We start from the raw sequence: 18243 nt of genomic DNA, 5'->3' as shown, positions 1-18243 counted from the left end.
ATCTCATTAGCCCTTTTGAAGAATTAATATTGAATTTATTTCAATCATTTATTTTATTTAGATAATTTTTATTTATTTTATGAATAAAATTCGTTTAGTTTATTACTTGGGTGCGTTTCGACTTCGTCTCATCAGAAACCGGCACAAACTTTTTGTCGGAATAGATTAGCGCCGGCTGGACGCAAATCCCTAAATTAGTGTCGGTTTCTGATGAGATGAAGTCAAAGCGCACTAAAGTAATAAGTAAGGATTTGTGCCCTTCAAGTGCAAAGACTGGTTTTCCCAAAAAAAAATTCGTCCTAGTGAGAAATTTTAGTGTTTGTTTATTTTAGTGTTAGTCAGGGTTGTTAATCGATAATTAATCGTCATCGTCGATAACGTTAACCATCCGTCAACGTCATCGGAAACTCCGTTAACGATAATGTATCGTCGCCTTCATCGTCATCGTCGATAATTGTATCGTCGTTTTCATCGTCATCGTCGGTTCATCGGTTATCGCGATACATTTTGCGTTACTTTCCCGTTTATTGGGGTTGAAGTTGATGCGGTTAACTTTCAATTGTTTAGAAATAAATAACTATTGAAGGACATGTTGTTGGCAGTTGAAAATCAATAGTTTTGGACATTTTCTATGCATAGGGGGGGGGGGGGGGTTCGGACGATGTGTCAAAATGGAATTTTTGTCAACTTTTCGGGAAAGTGTATTATATTGAAGGGAAAGTTATTGGCAGTAGACAATCAATAGTTTTGGACATTTTCAATACACAGGGGGTTCGACGATGTGTCAAAATGGATTTTTTCAACTATTGAGGGAAGTTTGTTATATTGAAGAAGTTATTGGTAAGTGAAAATCAATAGTTTTGGGCATTTTCAATGTACCGTCGGTGCATCTTTTTTCAACTTTTCACGAACTTTTTATATTGAAGGGCAGGTTGTTGGCAGTTGAAAATCGATAGTTTTGGACATTTTCAATTCACACGAGGATCCAAATTGGCAAAAAGGTGAAAGAAATTCTTTGAACCACGAAAAACATTTTTAGTTCTTCAGCAAAGTTTATTTATATTTTTTGCATTTAGTTGGGTGATTAATTCCTCTAAAGCTGAGAAGAACGTTTTTGCTTATGTTTATGAAAATAAAAAAAAAACTTTCTTTGGCAAAGTTGTTGAGAATATCTTAAGTATTAACTTTGCTGTAGAGACTATGTGTCTATCTGTCGATTTTAATATACATTTGTGGAGATTTTTTTGATATACCCCTGAAAATTGCTTTTTCAAAATACTTTTCCTGGTAATTTTGTAGAATTTCAAAATGTTCCAAGATGTTGTTCAGCATAAGAAAATACAGAATTTTTATAATGTAAGTTTATTTGTATCTCTTACAACTTAGAAATTTTCGAATGTTTTAGTGCCAAAAAAGCAATATTTTGGTACGGAAGCCGCAAATTTCCGCAGACGAATACCAATACGAATCTGTAAAACAAAAACTATCAAAATCGTTTGGTGCGCTCTAGCTTATGTTCAAGTCAAATTCGAGTAAATTCCTTCTTTAGCATATTTTTCTTATCTTAGAGATGCAAAATATACAAAAATAATAATACTGTACTGTAAGTCCTCCTTAAGGAAATTTTTACTAAATGATCAGAACGGGTTATGAGGCTTTGTCGAGGAACTAAAGAAGAATATTTTAACCGCTCCGGTTTATTAAAAAGAAAGGAAAAAAAATATGTTAGTCCAGGTGTTTGCGTTTCGACTTCGTCTCTTCAGAACCAGAAAAAATATGTGCCGATTTTGTCAATGTCATCGTTTTATCAGCCTATAATTCGCCAAGGGGCTGAAAAAAACAGGTCTTCACTGTATTCAAAAAACGAATAAAACTCTATTATGAGGCCGCACATAAATTACACTACATATTTAAGGGTAAAAGAAGGAAGCATGAAGCATCTTGTTATATAGTGGAGCGAAGAAACGGAGGAGGGGGCTAAAAGCTTCCTAACTAGAAAAGGAAATCAAACATTGGAAATATGTATATTCTCCTTTTCAAAATCCGAAATCTTCTGGTTTAAATTAAAATTATAATAAAATCTGTTAATCACCACACGACTTAAATGTGTAGTGTAATTTGTGTATGGCCTAATAATAGTGGTTTAGTAGTTTTTTCAATATATGTTTTTGCGTGCTAAAAATTACTGATGCACAATAGCTCAAAATTTATTTTCTTCATGGTCAAAACAATTTTGATCACTTTTTGCCGCTTGGAAACACTGTGCACCTGGACTCTTCTGTGCACCAACTTACTCGAAAAGTTGAAAAAAATCAATTTCGACACATCGTCGGACCCTTACTGCGTATTGAAATGTCCCAAATTATTGATTTTCAATTGCCAACAACTTTCCCTTCAACATAATACATTTTCCTGAACAGTTGAAATAATTTCATTTTGACGCATCGCCAGACCCCGCTGTGCATAGAAAATGTCCAAAACTATTGATTTTCAACTGCCAACAACATGTCCTTCAATAGGTATTTATTTCTAAACAATTGAAAGTTAACCGCATCAACTTCAACTCCAATAAACGGGAAAGTAACGCAAAATGTATCGCGATAACCGATGAACCGACGATGACGATGAAAACGACGATACAATTATCGACGATGACGATGAAGGCGACGATACATTATCGTTAACGGAGTTTCCGATGACGATACATTATCGTTAACGAGTAACGCCGATAAATTATCGTGAAAAATGTATCGCATTAACAACCCTGGTGTTAGTGCATTTGGTCGGAGTCTCAAAGGTCGCGGGTTTAAATTCTGCCTCTAGGGGAATTTTTTCGACATAATTGCTTTCGCTTAACTGACCATTTCGATCTGTTTTCTCCGTTGGATACCACTAAAAAGCCAATTTATACATTTTCGAATTGGAAATAAATATAAGGACAAGCATAAATTTATTAATGGCAGTGCCGTTGGGAACAGGATTCAAATCTTTCGGACCAATCTTTTGTCTTCTGTTTATAGGAGTCGAGCTTAGGCAGAGTTTCTACGAATTGCTCGAGTCTACCAACTTGTGCAACTTGCACTATTTTTCATTGGCGATATTCGAGATCGATCGAAAGCATTTGTCGCGATTCAGTTTACTCGGGTTTCAATTCTACATCGCAACCGATCTTTCCCATGGCTGTCGCCGCTGCTCTCGTATCTATAAGAGCCGATTCGCGGTTGTCCATTCTCTATAATGCTGCAATCCGAAAGGCAGAGAGGCTAGCAAAACCAAGATATATGGAGACAATTTGTTTACTCTACAAATCTCATCGCATCTAATAAGGACACACAGCTCCGATGTAATCCCACACACATCCACCTTCCTGCGATGTCCCATTACCAACATGTTTGCACGGTTAAGGTGTACTGACAACGATACATACACACATCCGCACATGGGCGGTCAGTTTGGCGGCAGATTGTCCTGCAATTTATGCGATATTCTACAATCGATGCTGTAAAGATGGCTGCTCTCCTGTCGCCACACGATGTGGCTTTCAATACGGATGGGGCTTTTTTTATTGTTAATCCACATCTGAGCATAATTCACATATTCTCCATATTCATTGCTACCGTGTGATTCGATCGCTTCGAAATCGGATGCGCTCGGGTGTGGGAACTCAAGTTATGGCTTTTCTTTCGGAGGCGCTATCGCTTGTATTCGTTAGGTTTTTCTGTTTAAGTACACGCATTTGATCAATTGCAACAGAGGGATGGAGGGAACTTCTATTGATAATGTACGCTTTTGAATGAATGTTCATTCCCGCTTTTAATTAAATTGATGGTTCAAAGAGTCTGTGAATGTAGTTATTAAGGGGAGGGTAAGGTAATTGAACAATATTTTCTGAAATTTTCATTGCAAAATAGTGAAAGTTTAGCGAGTGATAGTAATTCTCCGAAGGTGCCACGAAAAAAACTGGTTTTGTGGTTTATATCGCGACGATTTGCTGTTGGATATGTTTTGTGATTCGGGTCGACTATCCTTAAAGCAAATGGAACCTTGCCGGCACGGCTCATACGCACGGTACAAACCGGATACAAGGCATCTCGCTTTTGGATTTTCAATTTTTGCTGGATTTAAGAACAGCGAAATGCTTCAACCCGCATAAACGAATGTTCCCCTTCGGCTGCTCATGTCAAACGAGTACGTTTGAAACATGGCAACCTTTTTATCAATTTTGCGGCGCCGGTAGAAGAACAGCCTTTTATACAGTAAGCGACAACATGACAAACATATCAGCAACTTCGTTTGTTAACTACCAAAAGGAGAAGCGATTAGATTTATTACAAATAGACGAGGAGAATGATTAGAATTAGAATGTCAATAAGATGTTAGAATTGAAAAGCGGGTCCTGTTTTGTCGTTTCTTATGACATGCGAACAAGAAACCAGGGAATCAATTCTTGGAAAGCTTTCTGGTGAATGAAGAACGAATGGTTTGAGATGCGATTTTTCCCATGCTTACGAGAAATTTCTTGACAGATTCAAGTTTGTTTTCACGAAAAAGAATGATGGTTTGGCAAGGGATCTGCCCATATAGTAAGAAAACTAGCGCTTTTGTAACGGATTAGTCTACGAATTTGGAAGTGTTATAAAATGAGGTGCCATAAAAAACAAATTTCTTCCTAATTAAGTCACTTGATTGTTTAGTTACGTTTTGATCAGATCTAGCCAGTTATAATTGAAGGAAGGACGTGCGAAAATGGTTCAACGGCAATGGAGTCCAGCTCATTCTAAAAGAGCTGAATTTCCCAAATTATTGCAGGCTTCGTTCTAGACCAGCAATGAACGATAATGATTAAACCAGCGTCACATTGGTCGGATGAAGAATTAGTGTAACCAGTTAACCAAAACTCTGACTTATGAAAGCATGCGCCGGCAATTCCAAATTTACATACATTTATTGATGCTTTTGACTATGGTGTTCATTCTACGATTGCTTTTGACTATAGCGTTCATTCTGCGGGGAATGAATCAGAAAATATGAAATTATTTGTCGTGAAAATAAATGAACACTGATAGCATCCCATCCCCCTAATAGTAATCTCAATCACTCTATCGGTCAACAATTTTCCACCCCGCGGTAATTACATACCATCAGTTGACGTTCATTCATTCTCTGGTCCCTGCCCGTTATTTCGCTTACTTCCAAAACTAACATACATTCTACCGGCCATACTCGGCAAGTTCGATTATCTCGATCACTGGGTTTCACGATCGTTATCTCCGTGTGATGGACGATCGAACCCAAATTAGAGGGCCGCAGAATTGACAAGTGATGCCTCCCGGGGCGGTGTGGTCTACCCTTCGTACGTCGTCGTCCGCGCTGCCTATGCAATGGAACCCTTATTTCTTTGAACTCGGCAGACAATCAAATAATTGTAATAAAATATTACGACAGGGTCTTGGCGGCGCGGCAGAGTATGTCTGTGTCTGCTCGCTGGATGCTCGTGTTCTTTGGCAAGTCGGTGTTCTCCATTCTGACAGAACTGTCCGAAAGAGAATGCATACGAAAAACCTAGCTCGAGGACATAAATTTGGAAACATAGCGAAACACAGAAGGAAGGAAGTCCTCTAACTCGGTGCGGACAACGACGATGTTGATGTTGATGGCCGTTGTTTGTTACAGCCGGGGAGACATTGGGCAACTGGACGAGTGGTGATCCGTGCGCTTGCTGGCGCTTTGTTTTCGTTGATGGCAAACTGCAAAAGTGCAGATGCAGCTCGATCAGATTGTAACTTTCGGTGAAATTGTAGCAAGCGGTGCATTTTTTTTCTCTTACCCAGCGATTCTTTGAGATAGGTAATACATATTTGCAAGGGCTTGTCAAGATGTTGCTTCGAAGCAATAAATTTGTTGAGCTGCTTTCATCGGGAATTTCTTGCTATAAATTGTTCTGACCGGGAATGAAGGAGAATGCGCAAAAGCAGGAGTGAGTGAATTGTAGCTGACGTGCGGGTCCTATCGAAAGGGAGGGATGTTTGGTGAAAGCACTTTTATCCTTGCAAAAAGTGGTGAATGTGTTGAGTATAGGTAACTGGTAAACTTTCAAGTTTTGTGAAAGTGCTTTCAGGTGTTTCAACTATTCACCGCGAGGAGGATGTGTTCGCAGGATAAATTTGGCGTTTTCGGTGTATTTTGCCTTTCCTGTATAAAATGTAGGCATGTGAGCATCAGGCAAATTTTAAATGATATTATCATTCAAAATATTCGGTTTAGATTTAACTGCCGATACTATTGCTTTGTAACCGCAAAATACTATTGCTTTGTAACCGCAACGTTCTTGAACTATAATTTTGGTTTTGGAGAAAACGGTCTATGACTTCGGAGAAAACATTGATCATCTGATTCAACCCTAACTAAAAGAATATTTCAACATTGAAAGAGCGTACCATTTGGAGCAGGGAATAGAGGGTGAGCAATGATTACAAGAAAAGAAAAGGAAAAAAACTTGTATATTTATGTCTTTTTTCATTGAAAAACACCGGGGTAGTGGATTGCACTGGTTTTGCACTTTCTAGCAGAAGTGGGAATCCTGCTCTTCTGCTAGAAAATGAAACACCGGTGCAATCCACCGCCCCGGGTTTTTTCAATGAAAAACCCCCATAGTTTAGCAAATGGTGAATCAACAACATGTAAGAGAGGGTCTGGCCAGGCAAGATATTTGCTGTTACGATCTGGAATGAGTAGCCACGCTATCCAACACACGACCAAACAACGTGCTCGATGTCTTGTCATCCTCACCATAAAGCCAGATTACTAAGAGAAAGATCAACACGAATTACATGGGTGTCGAGCGTAAAGTGATTGGACATCACGAGTATGAAATCCCGACTTACATTCAACCCGTTGATCCATGCTTTTGTCGATAACTTGAGGTTACTGTTATTTAGCAACCATCCCGGATCTCTGTTCGTTAAATGAGTTTTGCCAACTATTATGCCTTCTCTGAGGGGATATACTGATAAATTAATAGAAAATGACAAGTATTTCGAAAATATCACCGTTTAAAATGCCCATTTTATTGGAATTGCAGAATAAGCAAGGATCCATACCATGGTCAAGTGATATTGTTTTCCTTGTAATGCGCTTAGAGATTCCAGCAACATATGTGTTACATCACCTATAGCATCGTTTTTCGATACAACCAGGTCTCCCGAATGATCACCCCACCGATAATCAGTAATTGTAAGAAGGAAATTAATCCTTTCATGGTATTCAGTGATCAGATAGCTTTTATCCTCCCCACGTACCTTTAGAGACGAACCAGAATCCGAGGTTAAACCTAGGGCGATCATTCTGTCCATCAGCAAAATCTGAAGTTGAGGTAGAACACGCTCCCCACAATAAACGACCAGTGGTCTACTCCGTAGAGAACTCGATATTTAGATTTACAGTCCTGAGACAGAAACCACGCTATCATATGCGATTCATCTTAGCGTTTATGAGTTAGCAAGACATTGGGACTTATGGAAGATCCATGTAACTTTTTCGAGACGTTTTGTGTTTTTCTGACAACGAATTGTACAAATAGTCGTTAAGAATTGTTGAAAGGTTACGCTGATGAAATTTACCCAAGAAAACTTAAATTAATACAGAATCAAAATGCTCCTTAATGTCCAAGTATGCCAGTTGAGTTTCCGATGAAAGCAGCGCAAGACAATCGTTTGTTCCCTTGTTTTTGCGAAACCAAATTGCGTGTCTGATAACAAGCCGTTCGCCCAGATCCAATTGTCGAGACGTCGCAAGATTACTTTCTGTATCGATTTCCTGACTCAAGAAAGCATAGCAATCGGGCGATACGAATTGTGGTCGGAGGCGGTTGTCTCCGGCCGCGTGGACCAATGGCACAAGGAATCTATTTTAAAAATTCAACTCTGTTTGACAGTATCTCATGGTTTGATTTTAACCCCGGACCGGACATTCCGGAGCAGGTCCCCATGGGGCCGTCAGTGGCCGTTCCGAGGTCAAATTGCCATTTGGTCCTCTTACGATAAATAACAGACTTCTGAAACAATTTGAAGAGTTATGATACCCATATTGCAAGCATATTATTAAAATTCACAGATGATACCTTGGGACTGGAACATTACTCCGGAAAATCCGGATTTTCAAGAACCAGATACATTAATTCGGTTCAATTCCACAGAATCAAAAAGTGGACTAGTTGCTGGATCCAAAACATTTAAAACTATCCAAATCCATAGTTATGACAATTGTAATTTGCGGGAACCCAGGTACCTTTGCGGCTAACAAACACATTTAACAGGCTCTGTTAAATGTGTTGTTGGATAGCTCGTGATCAGTGCTACAAAAATGACGCACAGGCTGACGAACTTTATCAATATAGCCGTTAGGTAAAGCAGATTCGATGGAGGTCACTCGAACGGAATCGGAGTCATCTACGAACAATACCGAACGAAATTGTTAGCCTTCAAGTATCTTAACCATATTCTCAATAATCGTCTCAACTTGATACTTATAGATCTTATCATCATCATTTAACATAGGGATTAGAGAATACAGATTGCATTTAGTTTAGAAAGAAGAGGTTGTGGGAGTTTAAATGTATTGACGGCAAATTATTAGAAATGCCAATTTTAAACATTATTTGAACATCATTAAATATGAATATTAAACAGTTTCGCAATAGACAAGTTATAAAAGACACAGTTTGTCTTCACATCTCGCCCTGAGCAGAAGCAAAAAATCGTCCCGCGCAAGTGAAACAGTCAATTCTACCTAAAAATCAATCGGTGCCTATCACACAAGCAGTCCATATAACAATAGCCTATACCTACTGTGCGATTTAGTGATGAGTGACGGTGCCCAGCAAAAAGCAACCCAGATGCGGCCGAACTGTGTTGCTGTTGATTTTTCAAAATGCCCCGTAAGACCAGCCATTCGGGAAGTGGAACAGTTATTAAAAGTGCAGATGGAACTCAATCTGGCTGAAGTGAAAGCCCTACAAATGCATCATATCAAACATTGCGTCCTGATTTCGTTCAACAACATTAACCAAGCTGAGTCATTCGCCTCGCGAAACAACATGCAGCACACTGCCGAATGCGGCAATGTTAATATAGCATTCCCGTATACATCGAGAACGGCGCTGTAGAAGTTCGGGTTCATGATTTGGCCACGCGTACCCCTGACGGCGCGATTAAAAAATGCTTGCAAAAATACGGAGAAGTAGACACCGTTACACATGATACATGGAGGAATTTTTTCCCGGGAATCCCTAACGGTGTTCGTGTGGTGAGAATGCGTGTGACCAAGCCAATTCCCTCTTACTTAAGCTTCACAGTGTTAGGAAGGGACGATGCTCTCATTCAACAGACATCACTAGTCACGTACCCAGGGCAAATTCCTACGTGCCAGTTCTGCACGAAGAAGCTGCACCTCGGAAAACCTTGCGTTGAAACTGTTAAGGAAAACTCAAATCCAACTGAAAGCAGCACACAACCATCTTACGCTAAACCACTAACAGCTGCAAAACCAACATCTCCGGATCAAGCACCAACAACCAGTAACAGCAACAAATAAACGAATGCCGAAAAATACGAACATACAATAACGACCGATAAGAGTAAGACACAAACTGGAACATCTGACCGCGAGCACCAGGAAAGTAGTACGGATGAGGACATGGACATGAACGACAACGCGAAAGAAGACAAACGGATCGAACCTCAAATTGCAGTGGACAACACTGGCAATATTTCGCCCCCTAGAAAAAGGATCTCAACACGCAGCAGAAAGCTGCGCCTGAACGAGACCAAAAAATTTACATAGCTGTTTTTTTTATTTATTGTAAAAAAAACAAACAATCGGCCTCGTCGAGCTACCGCATTTGGGCCCAAATAAAAAAAAGAAAAAAACCGTTTTAATCCACCTAGCGGTGCAATTGTGCCTTTCTCATTTCTCTAAACTATGGCACGGAGGCTTTTTATGTTCAACATAATTGTGGAAATGTCCATTACATTCTTAGTACACTTTGCACAATGGCATGCCAGCCACGAACTTGATGAGCTACGTGTCGACGGTGAAACACTTGAAACAAAAAAATATCATACTCCATTAGCCTAATCAGCATTAGATCAATGTTATCTGCTTGCTAACTCATTTTGTCATGCGGGGATGGGTATGTGAGGAGGGCGAAATTCCCATGAACGAACGACTCTCCAGCTTAAATTGGTATGCTTTGTAATATAGTGGTGGTTTAAAGATGATGGGGTTGAAAGGGAGGGGTATGAGGTGGTGGTCTGAGGGGTGATTTAAGGAGATTTTTAAAGAAGGGGAGTGAACAGTAGAGGGGGGGGGGAGTGTAACCCCTCTCCGTAAACCATCAACTACGCCCCTGTTAAAATCCAGAAACCTTATGCGAGTCGAAAAAAAAATTCTATTTTTAATTTTTCCTATAGTTTTTATGAGAAATTTCTGTGTGGCCGCACTCTGAAACCCGTAATTCCGGAACCAGAATTCCGATCGATCCAAAATTCAATAGCAGCCGATGGGAAGGTTGCACCTTTCATTTGAGACTAAGTTTGGGCAAATCGGTCCAGCCATCTCTGAGAAAAATGAGTGACACTATTTGACACATACGCACATACATACACACACACACATACACACACACATACATACACACACACATACAGACTTTTTCCGATCTCGACGAACTGAGTCGAATGGGATATGACACTCGGCCCTCCGGGCCGGGATTAGGTTGACGTTTTTCAGAGTGATTGCATAACCTTTCTATAAGAGAAAGGCAAAAAGTTATAAAAGAATACTAAAACATGTACACAATTTATACTACGTTCACACTACGAGTTAAAACGTGTTTTAACGCTATCTTTAGGACATTTTTCTTGTTACTAATTATTATAACATGTTTTAACTCTGTAGTGTGAACATAGTTCATCAATTGCAAATTTGTTGTTCTTTTGCCTTTCTCATATAGAAAGGTTATGCAATTGCTCCAAAAACCGACTTTCTAACCGAGACCCGGAGGGCCAAGTGTCACATATCATTCGACTCAGTTCGTCGAGATCGGAAAATGTCTCTGTGTGTGTATGTATGTGTGTATGTGCGGATATAATAACAAAATGTCCACATCGTTTTCTCGGAGATGGCTGAACTGATTCTCACATACTTAATTGCGAATGGAAGGTATAAGGTCCCCATCGGCTGCTATTGAATTTCATTTAATTCTGATTTCCGGTTCTGAAGTTACGAATTGAAACGTACAGTTACATAGAAAACCTAGTTATAGTTTGTCCACATTGGTTTCTCAGAATTTTCTGAACCGATTTTCACAAAATTAGTCTTAAATGAGAGGTGCAACGTTCCCATCGGCTGCTATTGATTTTTTGGTGTACCCGACTTCCGGTTCTCGAATTATAGGGTGATGAGTACGAGCTCACCGAAAACCCCGATTTTAACGTATAGGGGAGAGGGGGTAACAATGAAACACATTTTTTATACGATTTCATTTTGATGATAATACATGTTATTTGTGTAGCTAAAAGTGATACATAGTTTCACTCTGTTGTTGACTAATGCATATATTTTTTCCAGCTGGTAAAATTCACGGGAAATAACTTTTTTTGGGTAATCAACAGTCGGTGGTAAAATGTACCAGTGAGCCCCATGGGTAGGAACTATGAAACACGACGTCGTCTACAGTGAAATATTCTACTTGCGAATTTCATTCTTTTGTTTTGACGAATAAAGATCCTAAAGCTTCCTATTAAAGTTATTTTGAGACGCAAATTGTTTGTTTCCGCAAGATATCACTATATCATCGCGTAACATCGGACCACCATATATGCATATAAGATGCAATCCTGAAAGAGGCGATAATTTCTACAAAACTTGCCCAAATTGACAAACTTTCCATTTAATGAAATGTATTTATCGTGGAAAATCGGAACCCATTCACATTTTAATATAGATCACAAAGACAAGAAATTTTCACTGTTCCCCATATATCATCGTTTCACAGCTACCCAATGGGTCTATTTATGAAGATTGTCAAATTGCACAGAACCATGACAAGTTACCAAAAAACTTTGTTCGCGGCAAATGTTGAGCATAAAATTGGCTACAAATAACAGTAGAATAAATATTTTTCTGGTGAACGGTAACTCATAAAAATGAAATAATGATTTTTATGGCAAATTTACTCTGACTGTTATAAAACAAACAAATATCCATTAAAAGAGATAGAGTTATCAGAAATCTTCCAAAATATAGTAACACGTGTACAGAATTAGAAACCATGAAATATGAGGGAATGAGACGATTATGTTCATGCATTATGATTTTATTGCGATTGTTTCATAGTTCCTGCTGATCCACCGTTACCCTCTCTCCCCTACAGCAATTAATGTATAAAGGTGAACAATTTACGAAATTGTGAGTCTAGTTGCTTAGATTTGTAGTTCTAGTCCACTAACGGAAATTCAATGCCTGTTTGGCAACATTGACTCCCACAGACGGTTCCGGCATTCTCGAGAAAAATGGTCATCTTTCAAAATAAACAAATTCACATCGATTTCTCGGAGATCGCTAAGCCGATTTTCATAAACTTAGCCTCAAATGAAATATGTACCATCACCATAGACTGCTGTAAAATTTTCTACGGATCGGTTGTATTCTTTCGGAAATATAGACTGAATTGTTCGGCCATATATGAAATTCCCATATATAAACCACAATTGGAAAATTTTCAAAGCAGGCAATACAATAAAGCTCAAGAACCGTATTTATGTATTTTTGTATTTTTGATTGCAAACACCTTTAAAATGCATGGAACGTAGAGATTGATCTCCAACGGAAAAATTAAGTGGAATCGATTTTTGGAACTTGGCTGATTTTGCAGCTTTTTGCCTACCGCATACAACAAGCTTATGCAGTTGTTTGAAACCCCACTTGCTTATCGAGGGCCGAAGGGGCCAAGTCATATACCATTCGAGTCAGTACATCGAGATCGAAAAATGCCTATATGTGAGTATGTGCGTGGAGGTGTAGGGGAACATGGGGAGACTTGACCTAGCTCAAAATTCTATTTTCGGCTATGGCGTCTTCTATTCGATTCTTAATTTATTTTCAAAAATATTTTTATACTTGTTTCGTTCCCTTAAGGTAATTTTGAAAGTTTGGAGTAAAAAATCCTTTCCTTGCAGAAAATATTTCGTGATTAATAAATTTGCATTAAATTATGTAATTTTTTATCAATCTTTGTATGGACATATCTACTCGACTACTAATTACTATTAAAGGACTAATATACCATTTTAAGCGAAGCAGTGAAATGATTTTACATAAACTGGAACATTGGAATAGTTATTACTAGAATTCGAAAGAAATTGAACGCAATAACTAATGTTGGGGAGACTTGACCAAGATTTTATGGGGAGACTTGACCAAGTGGCGATCAGTTGAAGAAAGATACAAAATTCCTAATATTTATTATGCTTTGGTACCTACTGTTAATGTTAATCACGTCATAAAAAAATCCCACCCCAAACATAAGTCTTTATATTTTAAAATTTGTAAGCAAAGTTAGCAATAGTAGGACTGATTTCGTGACGTGTGAACATGCAATGCAAGCAGTACAGTTAATCCTTAAAAAGAAATGCATTTAAAAAATCAAAATTTATCAAATGCAACTCTTTTATATTTTTTACTGCTACCTAAGGATCTCGACAATAGGGAAAAAATAATTACAGTATGTTTTAAGTCATTATTTTTTGTTATGATTTTTCAAAATTCTCTTGGTCAAGTCTCCCCACACCTTGGTCAAGTCTCCCCGCAATGGGGGACTTGACCAGAAAAAACGATCACAGAAAAACTTTTGTAACTTTTCAAAAATTGAATTAAAAATTCTGCAAAAAATCATGAAGACGCGCAATAACTTTGCGCATTATATCTGAATGATTTTTGGGGGATTAAAGGCTTTTTTAGAGATTTATGCAGTTTTAGCTGAAAACCTGGTCAAGTCTCCCCATGTTTTCCTATCTATATATGTGTATGTGCACACTTACTAATAAAATGTGCACCTGCACATCGATTTCTTGAAGATGACTAAACCTATTTTTACGAACCTAGTCTCAAATGAAAGCTATGTTAATCCGACTTCCTGTTCCGGTGTTATGGAAGAATAAGTGAGAACGCACAGAAAATACTTATATAAAACTATATCACAGATACTTGAAAGGTGAAAATGTTGTTAGAACATGTGCCAAATTGCTTGAATTTGTAAATTTAAGTAACTTGTTGCCTATTTCTGTATAATATTCCCATCGGCTGCAATTGAATTTCATTTTGATGCGACGTCTATTTCTGGTGTTACGAGTTGAAGAACACGGTTACGTAGAAAATCTTATTAAAATTTGTCGACATCGGTTACTCGAAATTTTCTCAACCGATTTTCATAAACTTAAATGAAAGATACAACGCTTCCAACTTCTAGTTAATGAATTCCAGGGTGATGAGTACGATTACGCATAAACTCCCGATATCACCGGATACTGCGATGAATGTATCGAGGTGAAGTTTTTTAAATGTGACCAAAACTGCTTGGATTTTTAGTTCTAGGTCCTTTACAATCATTCAAAGTAGCTTTGGGCAAATAATTCCATCGGTTTTTCGGCTTGACCGATTAAACCAAACTTAGTCTTTCAGACAGCTTTTATAGCCCCATGAACTGCTATTGAATTTCATTCCGATCCGACTTACGGTTTCGGAGCTCCGGATTGTGGCGTGCGGTCACATAGAAAATTCCGATTCAAAGCGATACTGCCATGAATGCACAAAGGTAAAAATTTCGCTAGAAACAACTTGCATTTTTAGTTCTAGGTCGCTGGGGGCCAACCGAAGTCTCGTTTACCACATTGACCATCATAGACAGTTCCGGAAGTGCCACTGAAAAGTGTCCACCCATCAAAATTAACAAACTCATATCAGTTTGTCGGAGATGGTTGGTCCGAATTTCACATACTTAGTCTCAAATGAAAGGTATATTATTCCCATAGACGTCTATTAAATTTTATGCGAATTAGCTATATGACTCTGCAAATATAGACTGAACCGTCCAGTGACATATAAATTTTCCATATAAGCCGGAACTAAATGGCTTTCAATGGGAATGATCCCATGAAATTTCAAAAATCGAATTCGTATTTTCAATGCCCAATATCTCTAAAATGCATAAAACATGGAGATTCTATATTATCTCAATATTTTTTGACAAAGATGGACTTTTTGACCGATTTGGTGTTTAAACCTTTTGGACATAAAATATTTGTTCTGCACATGGTGCGAGCATTACATTTCTTCTTCCATCAACTGATCAAGGCAACCAAACTATGTCTCAAACCGACGATTTCTGGTTATGATGGTTAAAGTTTTCGTCTTCTTTTTGCTTGTATATAGTTGTCATGTAATGTATAATAAAATGTACTACATACATTAGACAATTTATAATGAACATAACCATCCATGAAATCCTACTGTTCATGATTGAGAAAGGCACAATTGCACCGCTAGGTGGATTAAAACAGGTTTTTATTATATACTGGACTATGGAAATAAACTGTTTTCAGTAGAAGAAAAAAAACTAGCTGAAACAATGACCCGACTGGATGACCACACCCTCAATCTCCACGTCTCATTCAGAAAATATACGCGGTACTTTGACATAAAGAGCTGATCGTAAGGTATTTGCTCGCTTCAGATCAGACAAAACAGCATGAATCTTGTTTAGTTTTTCCTTTATAATTTCGGTTACGGCTAAATACTGTTTTGTCAGGTCCTTCACAATTTGTATTACCTTAATTAGTTTTAATTCAAACCGGAACAGGACTATCAAATGGCTAATCAAACCGTCTTAGTATGCCTTGATAAAACACTCGTGTGATGGGAAGGACTTGGAGTTTAGAAGTGGGAAAGAGAAGAGGTGGTTCGTATTTACGCGCTTTCGCAGATGAGGAATTCTGACTCGGGGACAGCAATTGGATACTGGGATCGTAGTAGTAGTACTGGTACCAAAAATCTCGATAACATCTCTGCAGTTAATATTAATAAGGTCCAGTATTTTTCAATTACTAGCAATATTGTGCGATCGCCGTGACGGGGGAGTGTGATGGAGAGAGTCGAGTTGTGAATGGGGGACTGTAATCCTCAATTGCACCCCTGCCATATTTAGATGATGGGAAGGGGGGTGTGAGGGACAGGGTTTCGAAGGGAACAGCGATAGGAATGGGGGAGGTGTGAGGCAGGTGAGGGGATTTAGGGGGTGGGGGGGGAGGTGTACCCCGCAGCATCATCCCATAGGAATCAGAATTCAGTAATCAGAATATATTAGTTCAATTGGCTCGTTGACTCACTAGCTACGCCTCTTTTAAAATTTCAACAAACCTGTCTTAGTAAAAAAGACGTGATGAGGGAGGGGGTGGTGAGGTTCTCGATTTCAGAATGATTGCAAAACCTTTCTTTTTAGGAGCAAAAAGTCCCAACAAGTCGATTTCGATCAAAAAATAAAATTCATGTATTTCAAGGATATTTGGGATCAAAATACAAATTAGATTTCTGAAATATTCAGCACCTTTTGAATATTCTTCAGTTTTTGCCTATATGAGATCAAGAACCGCCGTAGCTGGTCAAACGACCAAAGTGACTCTGGTTAGTCATTAGTGAAGAATGCCTTACGTTGTACGATGACTGATGGGGCTGTTGACCGCTGGCCAGCACAACGGTCGAACGTGCTGTCCGCACTACGCACCGGCACGTAAAACTGCCAAAAATCCTTAGTGCGGTGACAGCTGGAACTACTTCCGAATACCACTATCCAGCAATGGTAGGCCGGCCAAATGAACTGTTCATACCGTCACGAAGAAATTTCCTTTCTTAGCGAGCTGTGAAATTATGATAAAATAGTTTCGGGATCGCTGGACCACCAATCCACTCCTATAGTACTCCATATTCTACCACCGGAAGTTTGCCGCAAATGGTCCAACCAGTGCAACTCTCGAAAAAATTAACGAGAGAAAAAACGAACTACCTCGAACGAGACTTCGCCTCCTGATATTCTTTTTCTAGTTCTAGTTATTTTCCGTCGGCCTATTTCTGTCACGAGTCCAAACGCCAGAGAGGTGGCCTCCCGCTATCTGGACTAGATATCGACTCATGAACTCATAGACCGAGAACCAACAGCTTTACTTCCCTTCCGAAGGAAGGTGAGATCTCAGATTTTTTTCAGCTCAGAAACATCTCAACGACTTCGGCTGGGATTGAACCCAGACCAACTGGAGGGGTGACGATCACGCTCACCGCACAGTGGCTCTAAACAGCGTTTTGAGGTACTTAATTCACTGTAGTCAAAACTGTCCATATTAGCGATTTCACATATTCTACAATGTTTGTGTGTGTAAAGAGTGCCATCTTTTGGTAACATTATTTTTTAAAAAAATTGATCATAGTAGGCTACAGAAAATTTAACTTTTGAACCGAAAGAGATAGCGCTTGACTTTCTTCGGCTAAGTTGTAGAGGAGAGTATTTTTATAAATTTTGCAGAAGACATGTTGTCTCGGTCACTCATAGTAATCGAGTTATGAGAAGTTCTCTATGGTGAACTCCTTCATTTCCTATTTTTACTCATAACTTTAACTCATAACATAACTTTGAACGAGTACTTATGGACAAACAATTTTACCTTCGTTTTGTAGGTGAAACCTATTAGAATAATTGATAGCATAATTACAATTTTTGCCGATAGTGAGGTCACACGGGTTCAAAAACAGGCCAAAATTAAATCAAAATCAGCTATAAGTCTTTACACAGCATTCACAGCTATCTGGTCTCTTCAGAAAAGTTGTGTGTTTTATGATGATAAAAAATACCTTAGAACATTGTTAATGCGAAAAATTTGAAATAAAAAAGTTATGAGTAAAAATAGGAAATGAAGGAGTTCACCATAGAGAACTTCTCATAACTCGATTACTATGAGTGACCGAGGCAACATGTCTTCTGCAAAATTTATAAAAATACTCTCCTCTACAACTTTGTCGAAGACAGCCAAGCGCTATCTCTTTCAGTTCAAAAGTTAAATTTTCTGTAGCCTACTATGATCAATTTAAAAAAAAAAATAATATCAAAAAGATGGCGCTTTTTACACACACAAACATTGT

Source organism: Topomyia yanbarensis, chromosome 3 (assembly GCF_030247195.1).
Source record: "Topomyia yanbarensis strain Yona2022 chromosome 3, ASM3024719v1, whole genome shotgun sequence".
NCBI classification, from domain to species: Eukaryota; Metazoa; Arthropoda; class Insecta; order Diptera; family Culicidae; genus Topomyia; species Topomyia yanbarensis.
Note: the sequence above shows the minus strand (reverse complement) of the source record.